Source organism: Colius striatus, chromosome 1 (assembly GCF_028858725.1).
Source record: "Colius striatus isolate bColStr4 chromosome 1, bColStr4.1.hap1, whole genome shotgun sequence".
NCBI lineage: Eukaryota > Metazoa > Chordata > Aves > Coliiformes > Coliidae > Colius > Colius striatus.
The window spans coordinates 143362423-143380269 of NC_084759.1; positions in this window are offsets into that span (position 1 = coordinate 143362423).

Sequence of the window (17847 nt, forward strand, 5' to 3'; positions counted from 1 at the left end):
CAGACTTCAAGGGAAAAAAACCCTATTTGCTTCTCATGTGTTTTCTTATGTGCTTATCAAAAGGTAACACGCAAAGTGTAGTTCAAACTGATTTGTCAAGTTTCTTCTCTGAAAAGAAAATCTGTTCTCACTTCTCTAAGATAGACCAGATCTTTTGTTTCTTCCCTCAAGCAAACATCTGAAAGAGTCAAAGCAATGCTCCACTCAGCCCCAGAGGAAGACCTCCTGTTCTTCACAGCAAGACCTGATGAAATGCAAGCCCTCAGTCTTCTCCTTTTGATCCCCAAAGGGAAATGTTATCTTGTCATGCAGCAGAGATGGAGTTCAAGATGTTGTCTATTGATACAAGTCCTGATTTCTTATAAAGCAACTAACAGCAAAAAGTCATTATTTAGAGAACAGGAGAACATGTATTGAATGCTGCTGTATATTGAGTCTTAAGTCTGTATGTATATATATATATATGTAGGCATATACATAGAGGGAGAGGGAAAAGAGATTCCAGCCATGTGATGGTTTGCTCCAAAGCTACCTTGTCACTTCCAAAAATATCTGCTCTAATAAGAAGCATATCCTCCTCCTGCAAGCCTTGATTCTTTACCTAAAGTAGAGAAAAAAGTAGTCACAGCTTCTGAAATGTAAAGCCAAAGTGCTTCTCAGAAAAGCCTTACTGAGTTCTGGACTCATGTGTACAGTTGAAGCACTCCAGCTATTTGACTGCCTAGTTATATTTGAATCACAAGTTTCATGCCAGCTATATAAAAAGATTGTTAACAAATGGCTGTTAAAACTAGAGACCTTGAAACTAATTATGTGCGATGCTCAAAAAAAAAGGCTTGCTCTGCTAATTAAGCAGAGCTCATTACTTCTGAAGCAGGAAAGTTTAGCCCTCACTCAGAGTAAAACATACGGTAGGCTGTACAAGGCGGTAGATACATTTGAACTGTTACACTTGAAAGGGTTGAGCATGGATTGATCTGTTGTTATCCGAAGATGGCAGCTGCTCAAAGGCAGAGAGACACTGCCAAAGTTTTGGGTTTCAAGCTTAAATGTGGAGTTCTGTGGAGTTTAGCTCTGCATTGGCTGATTAAAGTGTGAGAACGCGGTAAACACAATTGAAAAGTTAAATTGCCATATGGTCATAGCTAGAGGTAAATTTCAAAGGCAGCACATGTAAACAGTTTCTTACTGTCTGAAAAAAAATAACCACAATTTTACATTTAAACTAAGTCATTTGGTAACCGGTACAATTGATTTCTGCTTGTAGTCAGTTACTGAGTGGTTTTCCAATTCATTTCAGTAGCCCCAGGATGAAACTCTTGTCTGCCACGCATATAATCTGTGGTTGACACAGATTACGTTCATATGCTTAAAAAAAACACATAAAAAAACCCCACCACTGAGTCTGGCATATTTAATTCAGCGTGCTGCCTGTATTGGAAGAACTATGGAGAGGCAGAGGGCAATCTGTGCAGTCCAGAGCCCCTCCAAGGAGTTCAGTGCAGGCATCGTTCTGTTTAGCCAAGTAGGATCAGAACTTTGACATTACCGGGAGCACTGTAGTGGTGCAGCGAAAGGCTGTGCTGTAGTCAGCTGGAGAAACCTTGTTTATGATCTTTTTGCTTGTTATCAAGTTGCTTCTAGGTCTATGTAGGCCACAGAAAGCTGCTCTTTGGTGAATTCTTCCTAAAGCGAAAGTTTCTGTGGATTTGGTTTCACTTTCAACTGTGGCCAAGAGCCATAATTACTGCAAGCAGGAGAGGGAACATTCTTGCCCTTAATACCTTGGTCCTGTGCTCCTTAAGAGACAAAGCAATCCAGCATCCTCAGGATGACCTCCCCTTTTCAATAGGGAAGTAATGTTTCAAGTTCAGTCCATGATCCCCTAATAAACCTTTTCACTATGTCAGTCACACAGTGTGCTAAATATTATCCCTGATAATTCAAACCCTCCATTTTTTTCCAAAGCTATGTAAAGAAGAAGATATCACATGGTGGTAAGCACTGCTTGGTGAATCCCCATAAGTGCATGTTTCTCACCCCAACACAGATGGCATGTAACACAGAATCCTCCGTGACCCATTTTTTAGATCCATTTCTCACCTGTTTCACATCCTCTGTAAAATGAGAGATTTCAGGCAGAGAAAAAGCTTGTCATAGTTATTAATGGATTAGAGAGAATCTCTTTTTCAGCTCATACAACAAATGCATTTTCTGCCTTTGAGGAGATCCAGGTTAAGCCTTAGTCTGTGGGCAAGGTTGTACAGGGTTTTTGAACCCGTATGGTGGGTGGAACCAACACAATTTGACAGGGGAGAGGCATCCAGCAAATGATACAGAGTGACTGGCAGTTTAAAGGTCAAGGGCAATACAGAAGTGATACAAGTCCCAGCAATTAGAATAATTCTTCACCTCCGAATAAATCTTGAGAGATTCTTCAGCTATGGAGCAGACTATGACATAGGCTGCTGAAGTCATCCACTCCAGCAGACTCACTCATTGGCTGAGGGCATTAGTACTTTCCATTTTTGTGTGCTCAGTTTGGGTATTTGAAGCCTCATGATGGAATGGGGAGTGGAAGAGAAAAAGCACTTTTCTTTCCTTACTGAGCATGGATCTGCAATCTTCCTTCTTCAGAAGCACTGCAGATATTTCCCAAGGCCAAAGAGAGTCCTCAGTCTTGCCCTTGCCTGAAAGATGTTTTTAATGGCATCAGAGCAAGGGAAAAGTGCAGCCTATAGGGCTTGAGTCATAAGAGTTATCTCTTGTAACATTCATCTATTTAATGTTAAGTACGAGACAGTTTAAGTTGAATTGTTATGTACTTCACAGAAATCAGATACTGGCTTAAGAACTACAAATTTTAAAAGGGAAGGTCCAACTTAAGGTAGGCTCATTCCTGGATGAGAAAACAGGGGACTCTTGGATAACCCAACTTTTTTTTTTCCACTTACAGTGTATAGCCCTGGACCATGTTTTCACTCTACTTGGAACATTGTTTCTGACTACAGGCAGGTGAGAATGGGTGTGAGACTGTTTAAAGCAGGCATCTTACTAGAGAGAAGTTGTTTTAAAAGAATAGCTTTCCTGAGAAAGGGACATTAGTAACTCAGGCTTCCTACAAGGCTGTCCAAAAGCACGTGTAAGTTGCCATGTGGCTGTAAAGGTGAATGCTGAGGTGCTGAAAGCATCTCAGTCAAATGCAGCATGGATTTAGGCACAGCATTCTGGTTGGGTTCCCATTACTCCTGCAAGGAGACATTGGATTCAGAAGAAGAATCTCATTTTGGCAAGACAAAGGAGGCATTTTCAGCTTGAACTGATGTGAATCAGTTTAATTTGACCCTACATTGAGCCTTCAGAGTTGGCTGTACATTTCTCAAAGTAATCATCTCTTGGAAGTTTATATGTCAAAATAAGAAGAGAGATTTAAAAAACAAAGTCTGTTCCCTATTCAGATTCAGTTGGAATTGTTTTCTGGGCATCTCTTAGCTGGAATTCAGTAGCAGATCTCTCCCAAAAAGTAACGGATTTATATATGAGGTCTTCTGGCATCCCTAGTTTCAACTGAATTCCAGTCACTCCAAACGGTCTGATAAAATCAGACAGTCAGATAAAATCAGGAAATCTCTACATTTATTCTCTGATTACTGAGCAAGCTCGATTTCATCATGGAGAAGAGGAAGCCAGTGGTTACAATTACCTTTCTTTCCTTTCATCTATTTTTTTATTATTTCAGTTTAAAATGGAGGAATTACAAATTAATAAATCTGCACCGAGCCCAGTCAAAAGACTCTGTATAATAATATTATTCCTATCTCTATGATTAGCAACAGCTGGAATAAATTTTAGTAAAAATATGAAAATCTGTATTGTAGAATAAGCCACATGGAGTGACTGTAATTTGAGGAGGGCAAAAGTTTCCAAAAGCTACCGAAAAAGAATACGACTTCTCTTTTTTTTCAGGTGACTTCTTTGGATTTTATTTTTGCAAGCAGCTACAGTTTTATTTTACAGTGCTTAACTTTCTAGTGTTTATGTTGAACAAACAGTCCAGATAAAACTATGCATCAATCAGCTACTCTGGGCACTGCATCTTCGCACTAGTCCTCTTACACCAAGGTGTAATGAGAAGCTCTGGCTGTGTTAAAGCAAAGGTAAGTTCTGAAGCACAATTACAGCCAGCTAAGCCAACACTGATGCTATGCAAGCTGGAAAATCATCACACAGGTCTGCTTTTCACTGCAAACATCACCACATGCCAGCTGCCATTTTCCTAAAGTGTTTAAGAAATTCACAGATAGCTAATAGATCGGTTTAAAAAAATCAAAGCAATAAAACCCTCTACAACTTGTCAAAGGAAAGAATTTGAAAGCCTGATTGAGAAGGGTAGCATCGGGAGGAAGAGAGTGGAGGAGCAGGCAACTGGGAACAATAGTGCTCCCTTTCCCTCTCCATTGTTTCCATACACCATGAAGCTCAGTGGCCCTCACACTGGTGGAAGGATAAACTGGACCCTTCCCCAGTGATCCTTACTCTTCAACACTCACCTGTACACCTGTGGCTGTTGTGGGCAGGTAAAATGTGTTGCAGTACTCAAGGAATTTTTAATAAAAATATCGAGCCTATTCTGAATGAAAGTGATTATCTAGTGTAGAAACACCAGAAGGACTACTGAAAGAAGAACTGTGGGAATGGTAGGTGCAAATGGCACCCAGGTCATCAAGATGCCAGCATGTCTATGTGCAGCTTACCAGGACCTCCCTAAACTGAAGACAGATTGTACTCAGAAGACAGGCTATAAACCAAAGCCCTAAAGAAATGAAGCAAGGAAGAAAGGAACAGGCATAGAGCCATGAAATGCAGGTAAGGAGAGAAAAAGAAATCCTAATCCAGGGCATGCAAGTCCTGTTTTGGGTAAAATCACCTTCCTCTTTGTTACATTGCTACTACAGTGTTGCAAAAATCGTTTGGGCCTACAAAGCTGGCAACGTCGGGGTTATGAGCCATATGTGCTAACAATATTCACACACCTCTTACCCACATAAATGCAAACTCTCGGCTTGCCTGAAATGCTCTGGGAAGACATACGTGTGACTTCTTAGTTTTTCCCAAGACAAGCATACACATGTGAGCTCGGGATTTTCATCTGCTCTTGCTAACCGGGACCACAGGACTTCCTGCTTTCAGAATGTGGGAACACAGCCTTTCTCCAAGTTGAGTCTCTCTTGCTTTCTTATGCCCACCCACACTCCCTTCATGTGTTTCAGCTGACTTATCCTGCCTGGTTCCACTCCAGCTTTCCTCTCATTTGGTAGGAACTTGTAACCTTTGAATTTCTATTGTTAAACAATTAAAAAAACAAAAGAAAAACAAATTACTGAGCTTTGCCTAGTTTGGAGCTAACAAGATTTCCCATGGCTTCAACCCAAAGCCAAAAGTCATCTGCGGTTCAGCTGAAATACTGCTAGGATCCCTGCAATAGGAGTCCAGAAGCTTCCTGGACAGCATTTGGAGTCTGCAAGATGCAGAAATCAAAACTAGACACAGTTTGAGAGCAAACCTAGGGTGCTCACTCTTACTAAATCTCCTCAGCAACACCTCACTTTAGGGTTTTCTGTCATCTCTAGTAGACTTTTCTGTCATCTCTAGTAGACCAGTTCCAGCACATTACACCTGCTCTTTTCTTCCATCCCTGGAACATCCCATCAGATTCAGGAGCCTCATTCGAGGTTCCTCTGACCTCACTGTCACATCCTAGGTCTTTCTTAGTTTTACCTGCAGGCTGTCTAGAGGCTTTCAGAGATGCTCTGTGGCCAGGTATATCTTAAATATGATCAACTTCATTCCCCAGCTCTGTTCCTCGGGCACAAGGCAACCTTTTCCTTTGTAGATTAAAGGTCATGTATGCTGAGACAGAGCTTCCCTGGAAGCTGATTCAAGAATAACGAGTAATTCTCCACAAGGCCCAAGGATTTTCATGCCCTCCTCATCATCTTCTCAGTGCAAAAGGCCAACACTCTCTTGTATAAACAAAAAGGATAATAATAGCAAGCAAAACGCTCTGTCAAACCACAATATGCCTCTGTGCTCTTAATCCTTCTTTAGGAAAAGAGAGAGAGAAAAAAAATTCATTACCTAAGAGTCAACATAATTTATCTCACTACTCCTTAAACAGACCTGTTGATGGAAAGGGGAAAAACATACCAAGCTTGCTCTGAATGGTTTTGTAACGGAGAGGACTGGAGAGGAGCCTGGAGGAAAACTCAGACACAGCCCGACTTCAAAGAAGTATTGCAGAGATCCACACTTTGTAATTTGGGTCTATTTCTAGTTTTTTCTGTGTTTACATAGCTTGACAATCGTGAAGACAAGAAAATTCATAAAGATGAGGTTAGCCTTTTCAGCATGAGGCTGGTGTCTGCCGTGGGAAATTAATCCTCACTAAGCTGCAGTAAGCTAAGCTGCCGAGTTTGTATTCCTGTCACTGAGACCGCTTATGCTCACTGCTGCTCTATAAACTCTTATTAGTCAGGCTTGACAGTGGGCAACATCTTGATGACAAGAGTAGCCTATGGATCACCATCCACTCAAGTTTTTATAGAAACGGTATGAAATGAGCCTTTTATTTTTCCTAAGATCAAAATATTTTTGGGAGATGAACAAAGCAATACTGGTGAACTTTTTAATTTCATTTTTTTTTTAAATAGAATTAGAAGGTCCCAGGGTGCTCTGTCACTGAAATAACTACATCTGTCAGTTAAATTGGCAGAGCTGTTTTATTTAGTTTCTAGAAAGAGTTCCTCAGACACTGAGGTCTTGGATACCTCCCAAAAGATTTTCTCTCTGGATAGTTGAATCAAAATAAAATTAGGAAGGGGGAAATAGTTTACAGCCACAGCTAGCATTTGCTTTTTTTTTTTCTGAATATCACATGGTCTGTAATGTTGATGAGAAGAGACAGGCTCACGAGGGGTGACTTGACAGGAATCACATTTTAATTTCCTTCATAAAAATTTTGTAAGCTTTTCCCTCTCTCCAGTGACCACCTTGCTGCTGTTGCCTTTGGGGGGCCCATATGATCCTCTCTATGAGGAAAAGATATCCCAAGGCATTTCCTTTTTTCTTTTGCAAGAAGCAGTCAGAGGATCCTGTTAAATTTTTTAATTTGTTTAACTGGCTTCTAACTTTGCAGACTCCTGTCATGCCATAAAACTGACTGATGAATGACAGGGCCCTGCTAGGTTTGGCTAGGGTGTAATGTGAGCCCCCAGGGCTGGAAATAATAAAACACAAATTTCTGAGAAATGGGGTTTTGCAAGGGACATGCTGGTCCTGACTTCACCACACCCTTTCATTTTGTCAGCTCCAGATCAGCAGGTAATGGCTGGATTTCATTTTCTTTTCTATCGTTAAGAGCTCTCTGTTCTCAAAGACAGGAGAGGATTCTCCAGGTAGCTAAAGGTCATTGAGGAAGAGAGTTGATGAGTGCCATATGGGGGACTCGCTCTGCATGTATGGGAGCCAGTGTATGGACTGCATAATGACACAGCCAAGGTTCACACAGAGCAGTTCAGAAGAGAGAAGAATTTGAGATGAATCAAAAGACAGCCTCTCCCCTCCCACACCGACCTTCTTTGGAGCTGCCCTAAGCTGAAAATCCTCTTTTTCTATCTATCTATACGTTTTCAGAGGACTGTGAGTTGAAAAGAACAAAGAAAGAAACATTAGAATTTGTCTTTCAGCCTTCATTGTCGCATGCTGCTTTTGAAACCTCAGTGACGAGATGTTCGTGCCACATTTCAGCTCGCTGTCATTAACGCAGTTGGGCTGTCTGCAAGACAAGCTTCCTCAAAACTCACTACTGTTTCCTTGGCTTTCTAGATAAACCTGATCAGATCAGACTCCTTCCTGCAGAATATCCTCCTCAACACCCAGGCAAAGACAACAATAAACATTTTCACCTTGTCAGCTGCCTGCACATAATCTAATCAGATCTGGAACATTTTCATTCCTAATCAATTGGTCCATCCGGCTGAAAGGGTCACTAAGCAACTGCAATATTGAGCCTCCAGCTTTGTGGACCACAATGCCAGCTGTGCCAGCCTGGTCTCCCAGCTGTGCCACGAGCTCCATGGACACCTAGACACTGTGCCAAGAGGCACTTGCACCCTTGGCCTGGCACTGGTAACAACCACCCACAGAGGTGCATTCCCTCACACCTGACCAGCAGAGGCCTCCTGGTCCCAACCTGGGCAGGGGAACAAGGAAAAAGAAATGCTTGAAGAAAGCAACTCTTGGCTTCAGTATTGAAGCAACCGAGGTATAGGAAGGCTGAGCAATGTGCTCAAAGTTGGAAAGGAACTCAGGTATAAAACACAGGCAGGAAGTAAAAGTATCTCCTGATGGCAAAGCCGTTTTCTGCCCTTGAGAGACATGAGGATTGGGAACAGAAAGATTTGGATGAGGCATAAAGTCTCTCCACATTTCACCAGCTCTTATGCTCTGCTTCACACTGGAAGGAGGTGGGAGCAAGGAAAACTCTGCTTCTGGTGAGCATTTAAGTAGTGCAAATGTTCTTACAGGTCAGTATTTTTCTGCCCTGGCCAAGAACCATGCAGTGCACAGGAGAGGCCAGAACAAGGCTTTCCCCAGCCTTTCTGAACTTTTTGCACTGACTTTTTTAGTCTTCACATCCCAGGATTTTGAGAGAGCAGTGGGATGGGACTATTCTGACCTCAGGACACCATTATCTGTAAATAAACCCTACAGCAAAATCCGTAACGGGGAATATGTTAGGATGTCACATGGCTATAGCATCTTGCAGCAGCCAGTGCCTGTGTCTAAGCAGCAGGAATGCATATGCCCTTTCCGTGACAGCACAGAAGATTTGGATTTGGTTTTGAATAAATGATTGATAGGGTAAAGGTAACACGGAGAGGAACAGGTCAAACACAGCTAATGAAAAAAGTAGACCCAGTCGTCATCCTGTTATATCGCTGGCTAATAGAGTAGTGTTTAGCAATAGCTTGTGTGTTGTAAGGCTTGAGGTTATCAGCAGAGTGACTGCAGAGAGCTAGTTAGAATTCATCCTGCATCTGTGACTGTAATCCAGCAATTTGGACAAAAACATGTACTCTGCATAGGTGCATGACATAGACTATTACTATCACTAATGCTGTAACAGTTATAATAAAACACATGCTAAGTATTTCTATTATTCCGAGGAAAAGTTAATTATAATTTCCAAGCTGGCAGCATTTGACTTACTTTTTGCCATCTCTGAAACAGTATAATTAGTTCCCAAGTTACAGCTCCTGTGAGATCTCTTCCTTGGTGGGTAGTAGGAGATGTGGAGTTACAGCCGCAGCCTTCTCTTGGCTGAGATATATTTCACTTGAGAATATTAATTTTTAACATAAATATAATAATAACTTTAAAAGAGTAAAATACCCCTAGAAGGCGGGGAAATGCTTGGAAGGCACATCTCGGGGAGCTTCCCTTCGCATTGCTGAGCTGTCTTTGGTAAAAGGAGCTCTCTAGTGTCAAGTTGAAATACTGCAGTTCAGGAAGACGATGAAAATAGCACACAACCTAATCAAATAGATGTGCAAATGGAAGACCTAGATCACTCTTTTAGGTACATAGTGCCAGTGTGTAATGTGTACTGTTGTATGACGAACAACACCCTGCACCAGTACAGGCTGGGGTCTGATCTGATGGAGAGCAGCTCTGTGGAGAGGGATCTGGGAGTTTTGCTGAACAGTAAACTAACCATGAGCCAGCAATGTGCCCTCGTGGCCAAGAAGGCCAATGGCATCCTGGGACGCATCAAGAAGAGTGTGGCCAGCAGGTCGAGGGAGGTTCTGCTCCCCCTCTACTCTGCCCTGGTGAGGCCTCATCTGAAGTACTGTGTCCAGTTCTGGGCTCCCCAGCTCAAGAATCATAGAATCATAGAACAGTAGGGGTTGGAAGAGACTTTTAGAGATCATCTAGTCCAACCCCCTCTGCAGAAGCAGGTCAACCTAGATGAGATCATACAGGAATATGTCCAGATGGGTTCTGAAGACCTCTAGAGAAGAATGACAGGGAACTTCTGGAGAGAGTCCAGCACAGGGCCACCAAGATCATCAGGGGACTGAAGGATCTTACTTATGAGGAAAAGCTGTGGGACATGTGACTGTTCATCCTGGAGAAGACTGAGGGGAATCTCATTAACACAAGTATTTAAAAGGTGTATGTCAAAAGGATGAAGCAACACTTTTTTCTGTTGTCTTGAGTGACAGGACAAGGGGTAATGGATGTAAGTTGGAACAAAAACAGTTCCAGTTAAATGTAAGTAAAAATTAACTTTCCTGTGAGGGTGAGGGAGCCCTGGCACAGGCTGCCCAAGGAGGGTGTGGAATCTCCTTCTCTGGGAGTTTTCAGAAGCCACCTGGACACATTCCTGTGTGACCTGATTGAGGTGAACTTGCTTTAGCGGGGAGTTGGACCAGATGATCTTTAGAGGTTCCTTCTAACCCCCACCATTCTGTGATGTGCAAAGTGCTCAAACCAACGCTGTACTCAAAAGTTTTAAGGCAGGGAGCAGAGGTCTCGTCTTTCCCACCTACTTTCTCCATCTGTTCCTTGAAGGAACTTCTGCTGCACTGATGAAGTGGCTCCTGCTTGATCTGCAGGACAAGGACTTGTTTGCCTGTCTGACCACATCCAGGTCATGAAGAAAAGGTTTCAAATTTTACTATGCTCCTCTCCAGAGACTGCAAGGTGCCTGCCATTTAGGGATCTATGGTTGTGTGCACATACTAGTTTTAGTTTATTTGGTACAAGTGATTGTCTAACTGCAACTGCTGACATTCAATACATGCGGCTGTCTCAGTGAAACTGTGTCATGCCAGATGAAGAAAGCCCATGGTCACTAACCCTAGAAAGCAAACCACAAAAAAAGATGCCTGGATAGTAGTGTACAAAGGCAGATAGCCCCTCTGTCTTTCTAAAGTGAAGACCTTACCATTTTTAATTGGCAGTTATTGTGTGAGTCTGAGTGCATGCTAGAATAGCAATATGTCTTTACACTGCATTTAATGCCTGCATTTTGTTTTTTGTACACGTTAGTGATGAGCTCACTAATGTTGACAAAAAAGAATTTTAAATCTATTTGGTTACCAGTGGATATCACAGATGGAGAATAATGACTTGACAAATTGGCAAGCTGAGATTATCTGCAAATATTATGAGAGGCACTGGAAGCTCTTGTAAAATACACCATCATTTTTAATAGCATTTCGCTATTACGGTACCTCCCTTGTGGATGCTGTGGTTTAACAGTGCAAGTATGAAAAACGATGCCATAGTTGAAGCTTTGCCACTGAAAAGCACCATCTTGTGCTTCCTATGCTCTGCTTCCCACAGTAAGGCTTATTCCAGAGTAGAAAATAAATTAAGAGGTGATAATTAACTAAACGTGTTTCAGAGGCAAGAGAACCCCCACAGGGCTAAGTGGCTCACCTTTAATCACTGCAAAAAAAAAAATGATAGTGAATTTCCTGCAAGTTACTGGGAGCCAGAGGTTTAAACCATTTGCCTTTAGATGGGTTTGCAGCAGTTTTTTCTTCTCCCGTTATTATCCTTCGTTTTCCGAGCTCAGTTCACAGAGGAGCCATAGTTCTAGTAGCTGAAAAACAACTTAAAATGTAAGTCACAAATTACAAAGAATCCTGCCAGATTCCAGCCAGGACAATAATAGTATTTCCTCCACTTAGCATTTTAGCTCAGTATTAACGTGATCACTCTTGATAAATGCAAAACCTATCAGTACATTATTGTATCTCAATACCCTGTGGAATATCTAAGATAGAGCAGCTCATTTTCCCTTTATTTTTGCAAACCTGCAGGCATGGTGGCAATGGCTTTACCTTTTTCTTTTTTCTTCTTTTTTTTCCCCCAAAATAAAGCAAACTGTTGATGTTTTCAGACCAGAAAACTAAAGCAAACTGTTTCTTGCCTCCTCAGAAAAGTCTTTGTAAAAATGTCCTCTGATACTGAATCTCGAAAATGTGAGTCCCTTTTTCACTGAGATTCAGGTTAGGAGGGCTTGTTAAGAACTTCTTGGTTGAACCTCTGCATTATTTGGGGTCCTTCAGCAAGGTCCATGACTAATTTCAGCCTTGTTTGCAACACACGGGGCCTTCACTTCCCCCTTGCTGAGGGGTTGGCTGTTGAATTCAGGTGCATTGGAACAGAGCCTCAGAGAAAAGTGCAGTTTCTGGAGTTCCACTATCATTTGACAAGTAGGACCTTGTTATCTTACAGAGCCTCATTTTTTGAAAATGATAAACCAGAAGATATTGTAAATTGTGTTTTAACAAGAACAAAATCCATAGTTCAGAACAGCACCGAAAGCACCTGGTTTTATGCTTCATTTCAATTTTTAAACATAGGAGAGGCTCAGAGAAGCATCTACAGAGCATCTGAATGGGTTTGGATCAGCTACAAGCACCTGTTTGCCAAGAGCAAATCCAACTCAGACTTGAAACTGGGCAAATCTCAGTGATGTTGGGTTAGTTTCACATTTACATCCCAAGCTGATAGCAAGGCCAGACCGGTGGGAAATTAATTTGACACAAAAAAAACCCCCAAAACCCCAAAGCAGCAGCTTTGCTTGTCCCTCACAATGTGAGATTCCTAAGTATCAGACAGTTGCAAAAGGATATACCTAACCTTTTGGGGTTTCATTTTTGTTTCTCTTTCTCTGCATTTATGGATGCAGATTTATTGACATCTCCATTAGATGAAGATTCATAAGTGGAGAAGATTATTGCTGTTCCATAGTTTCATTCTAGTAAAGGTAAGTATGTAGGTAACATAAAACTTAAGACTCCAGAGTACTCACAGCATCTACCTGAGATCACTGAGTTACAGCCTGAGGGGCCAGCAGAAATTCATTGGAAATTCCAGAGAACAAATCAGCATTTCTGGAGTGCCACTGACTGTACAGAAGAAATGTCTTGATTTGGTTGGTATAAAGGAGCCCCTGAAAAGAAACAAAAGAAAACACAAACAACCTGAAACCTTTAAACTTTTAGTACAGAAATAACAAAAAAAACCCCAGCCATTTTGCTCTCAGCTCAGCTGTGAGACTTCATTCTCCTCAGTGGGGTGCAATATTTGCTTTTGCACTGGCTACCTGATGAAGGGACATATTGTTAATTCTGGAATCACTTCAGATCTGCCACAGCCAACATGGAACAGCCAGACCTTACAAAAGACCAGTTATTTGTCATCCCCCAGAGACTAATAAATAGAAAAGGGCAGGGTCAAGGCTCATTGCTGCCATTCCTTCCAGCCAGCATTGCCATCATGGGAAACAAGCCCTGTGACTTCTAAATGCAACACCACAAGTATCTTTTCCAGAAATGCACAAGTCATAGAGGGTGCCTCTGTGCTGTCAGAGGCACTGAGATGACGTGACACCCCCAAGGAGGCTGGCACAGACCAAGGGGTCAACAGAGTCATGAGGTCCCTCCGCTCACCATCCCACGTCACCAGGGCTGCTCAGTTGGAGGCATGCGGTGCATGGCTGCAGACATAGTTTTGGGCTCTGCTGTCAGCCCTGCTGCTGAGACAGAACTGTCTTGCAGAGCCTTGCAAAGTGTCTCAGCCCAACACTTCCAATGGCTTCTCTTCCCAGTTTGGCAAGTGTTTGCAGATCCACAACATCTGCCTTTGCATTAAGTAACTGACACTTTTGAAACAGGCTTTAAGACTGTCATCCCCAAATACAGTTGTCCTAAGCATGTGCCCTGCCAAACATCTAACACTTGAACAATAGTAAATCCTCAAACAAATGCAGGTGCTTTACAATTATACCAACTAGGAAGTCACTTCTTAGAATGAGGAAAAAAGCAGTCTGCTCAGACCAGAACTTTGGAAAAGAAGTGCACAAGTTAAAAAAAACCCTTAATGTCTAGGTAACAACTAAATAATTATATTTTAAAAAGAAAAAAGACAATCCAACTAGCTGGTTGGAAAGTTCTCAAAGGAACTGGGGAGGCTTTCCTTTGCCACTGAGATAGCCACAGCAGCACACATCCTTTAAATCTCCTGCCCATCACGTTGCAAACTTGCTTAGATTTTCCTGTGCTGTCATTTCAGAGTTGCTGGGATTAGTGGGGGTGTCATGGTTGAATCCTTGCAGTCCTCAGCAGACCTCCCCAGCCAGCAGCATGGCAGTGGCAGGGTAGATTTCCTACTGCAGGAAGGTGGGAGATGCCAAAAGACAAGGGATCCTGTTGCCAGTGTTGGTGTTGACAGTGAGTCACTCAGCTGCCTCTTCTGAAAAATTAGTCTCTCTCTTTCTCTCTAGCCCTGATGAATATTGATGAACTTCACAGCATCAAAAGAAACAAAGACAGGACAGCTGTTTGAGGGGACAAACACTTCAGTTCTGGACTGGAAAAAAAGAGACAGACAGGGGAGTTGTTGTGATGAGCCAAGACAGTCTTCATTGTTTGTCAAAATGTGATTTACAGACACGCTTCTATTCACCCTCTGCCTGCCAGTTTCCACATCCTATGTCCACAAATCTCTCTTGCTAATTGGATAGGCAATATGTGGGCTGCCTCCTCTATAAAAAGCTTCCTTGAACTGGGATGCTTCCCAGCTCATTTTAATAAATCATGACTGTAATTAAATTCTTTTGCTGCATATTTCTGCAATAAAATCTGTATCATTCACTAATTTGCCTTCTTTACTGTCCAGCTATCATTTTGTCTTCCTTCTGAAGCTGACTTTCCTGCCTGGTCATTTGAAGAATGCCATTTGCTTTGACTCTCCAATCTAATTCATCTGTTTTTCCATATCTTCAGAGCTTCTCACCATTCTCTTCATCCCAATAGCCCCACTCATGCTTCCAGCCACTGTCCCTGCCATCAATAACCACTTAACCCACTCTCGACAGTTCTGCTCCATAAGGCTGTCCCACTGCCTCAAGAGCCACTTCCACCAGCGTGCCAAAAAGTGCATCTGAGGCTACCCCTTCCCAGTGGCCAGTTGGCAAAAGCACTTACTTACACAACAATTTTTTTCCCCCTTTTTTTCTATTGGGGAAATAGCTGTTCTGCCTTACTGACTTTTACAGGGTTTAACACACTACAAGGGTTACTGCAAAGCAAACTGAGTAACCATCTCCACTCAAGCGAGAGACTGCCCCAGAGCTTTGACAGACTCAAGAAAACCTGGAACTACGGAATCCTCAGGGCTGTCAGACCCTGGAGGACGCCAAGTCTTGTAGTAAGGGGACATAAAGCCCCTGAAATTCTTGTGCTAGTTGCTGTGATGAAGAAGTCAAGAAGTTAAGTTGTCAAAATTCCTTTTTGCTGCAATTTCTATTTATGTGGATAGAACATGGAGGGGTGAAGGAAGCCCTGAGCTGGATGCTCACATTCCTTTTCAGTTTTGAGAAGGGACAAGATTTGGAAGAGACTTTACAGCTAGGCTGGCAGCTGGGGTACCAACTAGCTAGCTGCAGACCAGAGCCATCTCAGAGCAAACACCACTATCTCAATGAAGGGCCAGTAATGTCAGGGATGATGGACAGGCACTGCTTTGGCTGAAAAAAAAGGGCAACATTTTTCATTACTCATTTTGGTAACTTACCTGATCAGATGTAAAAAATTCACACATTTGCAAAATCCTACAAATTTCTTCTTCAGGAGCCTTAGATGGCCAAGAATTCCTGCTGCAACTCATCTGCCAGAACACACCACACTAGCTGCACCCCCACAGCACCTAAGCAAGGGGCAGGATGCTGGTGAATGAGGGAAGGTTTGTTCAAGCCCAGACTGTCCTGTACTGGACACTGTGGCACAAGGCACTGTAGTCACAGGTCTCAGAGACATCGTGGTGATGGTCCCCAGCCAGAGCTCTCAGCCTGCTGCAGCTTCTAGCTACAAATTTGGGGCTTGGGACAGAAATTCCTCTTTTCTTTTCTTTTCTTTTCTTTTCTTTTCTTTTCTTTTCTTTTCTTTTCTTTTCTTTTCTTTTCTTTTCTTTTCTTTTCTTTTCTTTTCTTTTCTTTTCTTTTCTTTTCTTTTCTTTTCTTTTCTTTTCTTTTCTTTTCTTTTCTTTTCTTTTTCCTCTCCTCTCCTCTCCTCTCCTCTCCTCTCCTCTCCTCTCCTCTCCTCTCCTTTCCCCTTTCCTTTTCCCTCTCCTCTCCTCTCCTTTCCCCTTTCCTTTCCCCTCTCCTCTCCTCTCCTCTCCTCTCCTCTCCTCTCCTCTCCTCTCCTCTCCTCTCCTCTCCTCTCCTCTCCTTTCCTTTTTAACCACCAAAGCCAGAATTTCCTGTGGAGAGAAAAACATTTTCAAACTGGTTCTGGCAGCAAAGACCTTGAGGCATCTTGACAGCCTGGACCATAGACAGTTTTAAGCGATTTGCACACACTGACTATGGCAAAGGCTATGGGTGCAGTTGGGAGAGGAATGCAGGAGCCACAACCCTCAGCTTCAAAGGTCACTCAGTCATCACGAAACTTCTCTTGGTTTTCATTTTCCCGAAGGTCCTGTCAATCCACAGGTAAACTTAGGAGCAATGTCTTGGGAAAAATAACCAAAGAAAAATGACAAAGAAGAAATAAATGAACTGAGAACTGGATGGAGTGTGAGTCAGATTAAAAAAAAAAAATTCAACATCCAGTCTTTTTCTTGATCAGGGAAATTTTTAAGAGCCTGAGTCCTTCGTCTTTCACCTCCTCAAAAGCATAATGTAAAAAGTTTTAACACACAAAGTTATAATGCTGGGTTGGCTTTATACAGGCAGTTGGTTTCAGGTTCAAAATAGATTGGGAAATGCCTCTTTTTTGTATAATTCCAAGCTCTGCTTCAAACATGTAAGTGGGAAAAACAACATTAAATTGAGCCCTTAAACTGCAGTTACTTGGAAGATACAGAGCATGAAGCATTCAAATGGCTCTCTTTCAGTGACCCTGTTAAAACATATGGATCAGTACTGCAATTTATTTGCAAGCATTTCAGAGATACGAGGATGTGAAGGCTCTATCCTTCTAGCATAATTTCACTGTTTGTGCTCTAATGTAGTCCTAAGAAATAAATAGGTTTCCAAAATGCTTTTCTGTCAAATGTATTTCCATTAGGTTTTGATCTTCATCAGGCCTTAGGAGGGAACAGCAATCCACTTGAGATTGCGGGTGAGATTTACAGGGATGTGCCCAGGTATTGTATGATTATTGGTAATAGGGTGTAGGTACCATTTACACTGGCAATGGAAATGCAACTGCTGTGCCAAGTTATTATGAAGTCAAAATATATTAAAAGAGAAATACAATTTTGGCATTTTCTATTACATTAAGGTGGCTTTGTTGAAAGAGTCATTGGTAAAAGTACTATCTAAATTTTAAGTGAGAAAAATAGTTATTTTTCTATTTATTAGGGAAAAAAAGCATATTCCTAATACACTGAGCAACGGAGCGAGCTAACACAAAGCATTATAGTACTGAGTTAGTCTGAAAGCAGTGCATTCTTGAACTGCAAAAGGGTAGCAGAACACACAATCAGCGTGAAGGACCTTGTGAAACTTTGCCCCCAGGATCTTCAAGTTCCTTGACTTCCTCCAAGAAAATTCACAGAACATTACTGAGGAAGCAAAAGTTCCAAAGCTGTTATTTTCTCCCCTCTCTCTTTGTGATCAGCCTTGTGTCTCCTTGTGATCAGCCTTGCTGTTTTTAAGGGAAAGTGCAAGCATGAGGAAAGCTTACAGCCACTGTAACATCCCTGGCACAGGAACACGGACAAGGAGGGACTCCAGCCTCTGACCCACCAGTGAGAACCAAA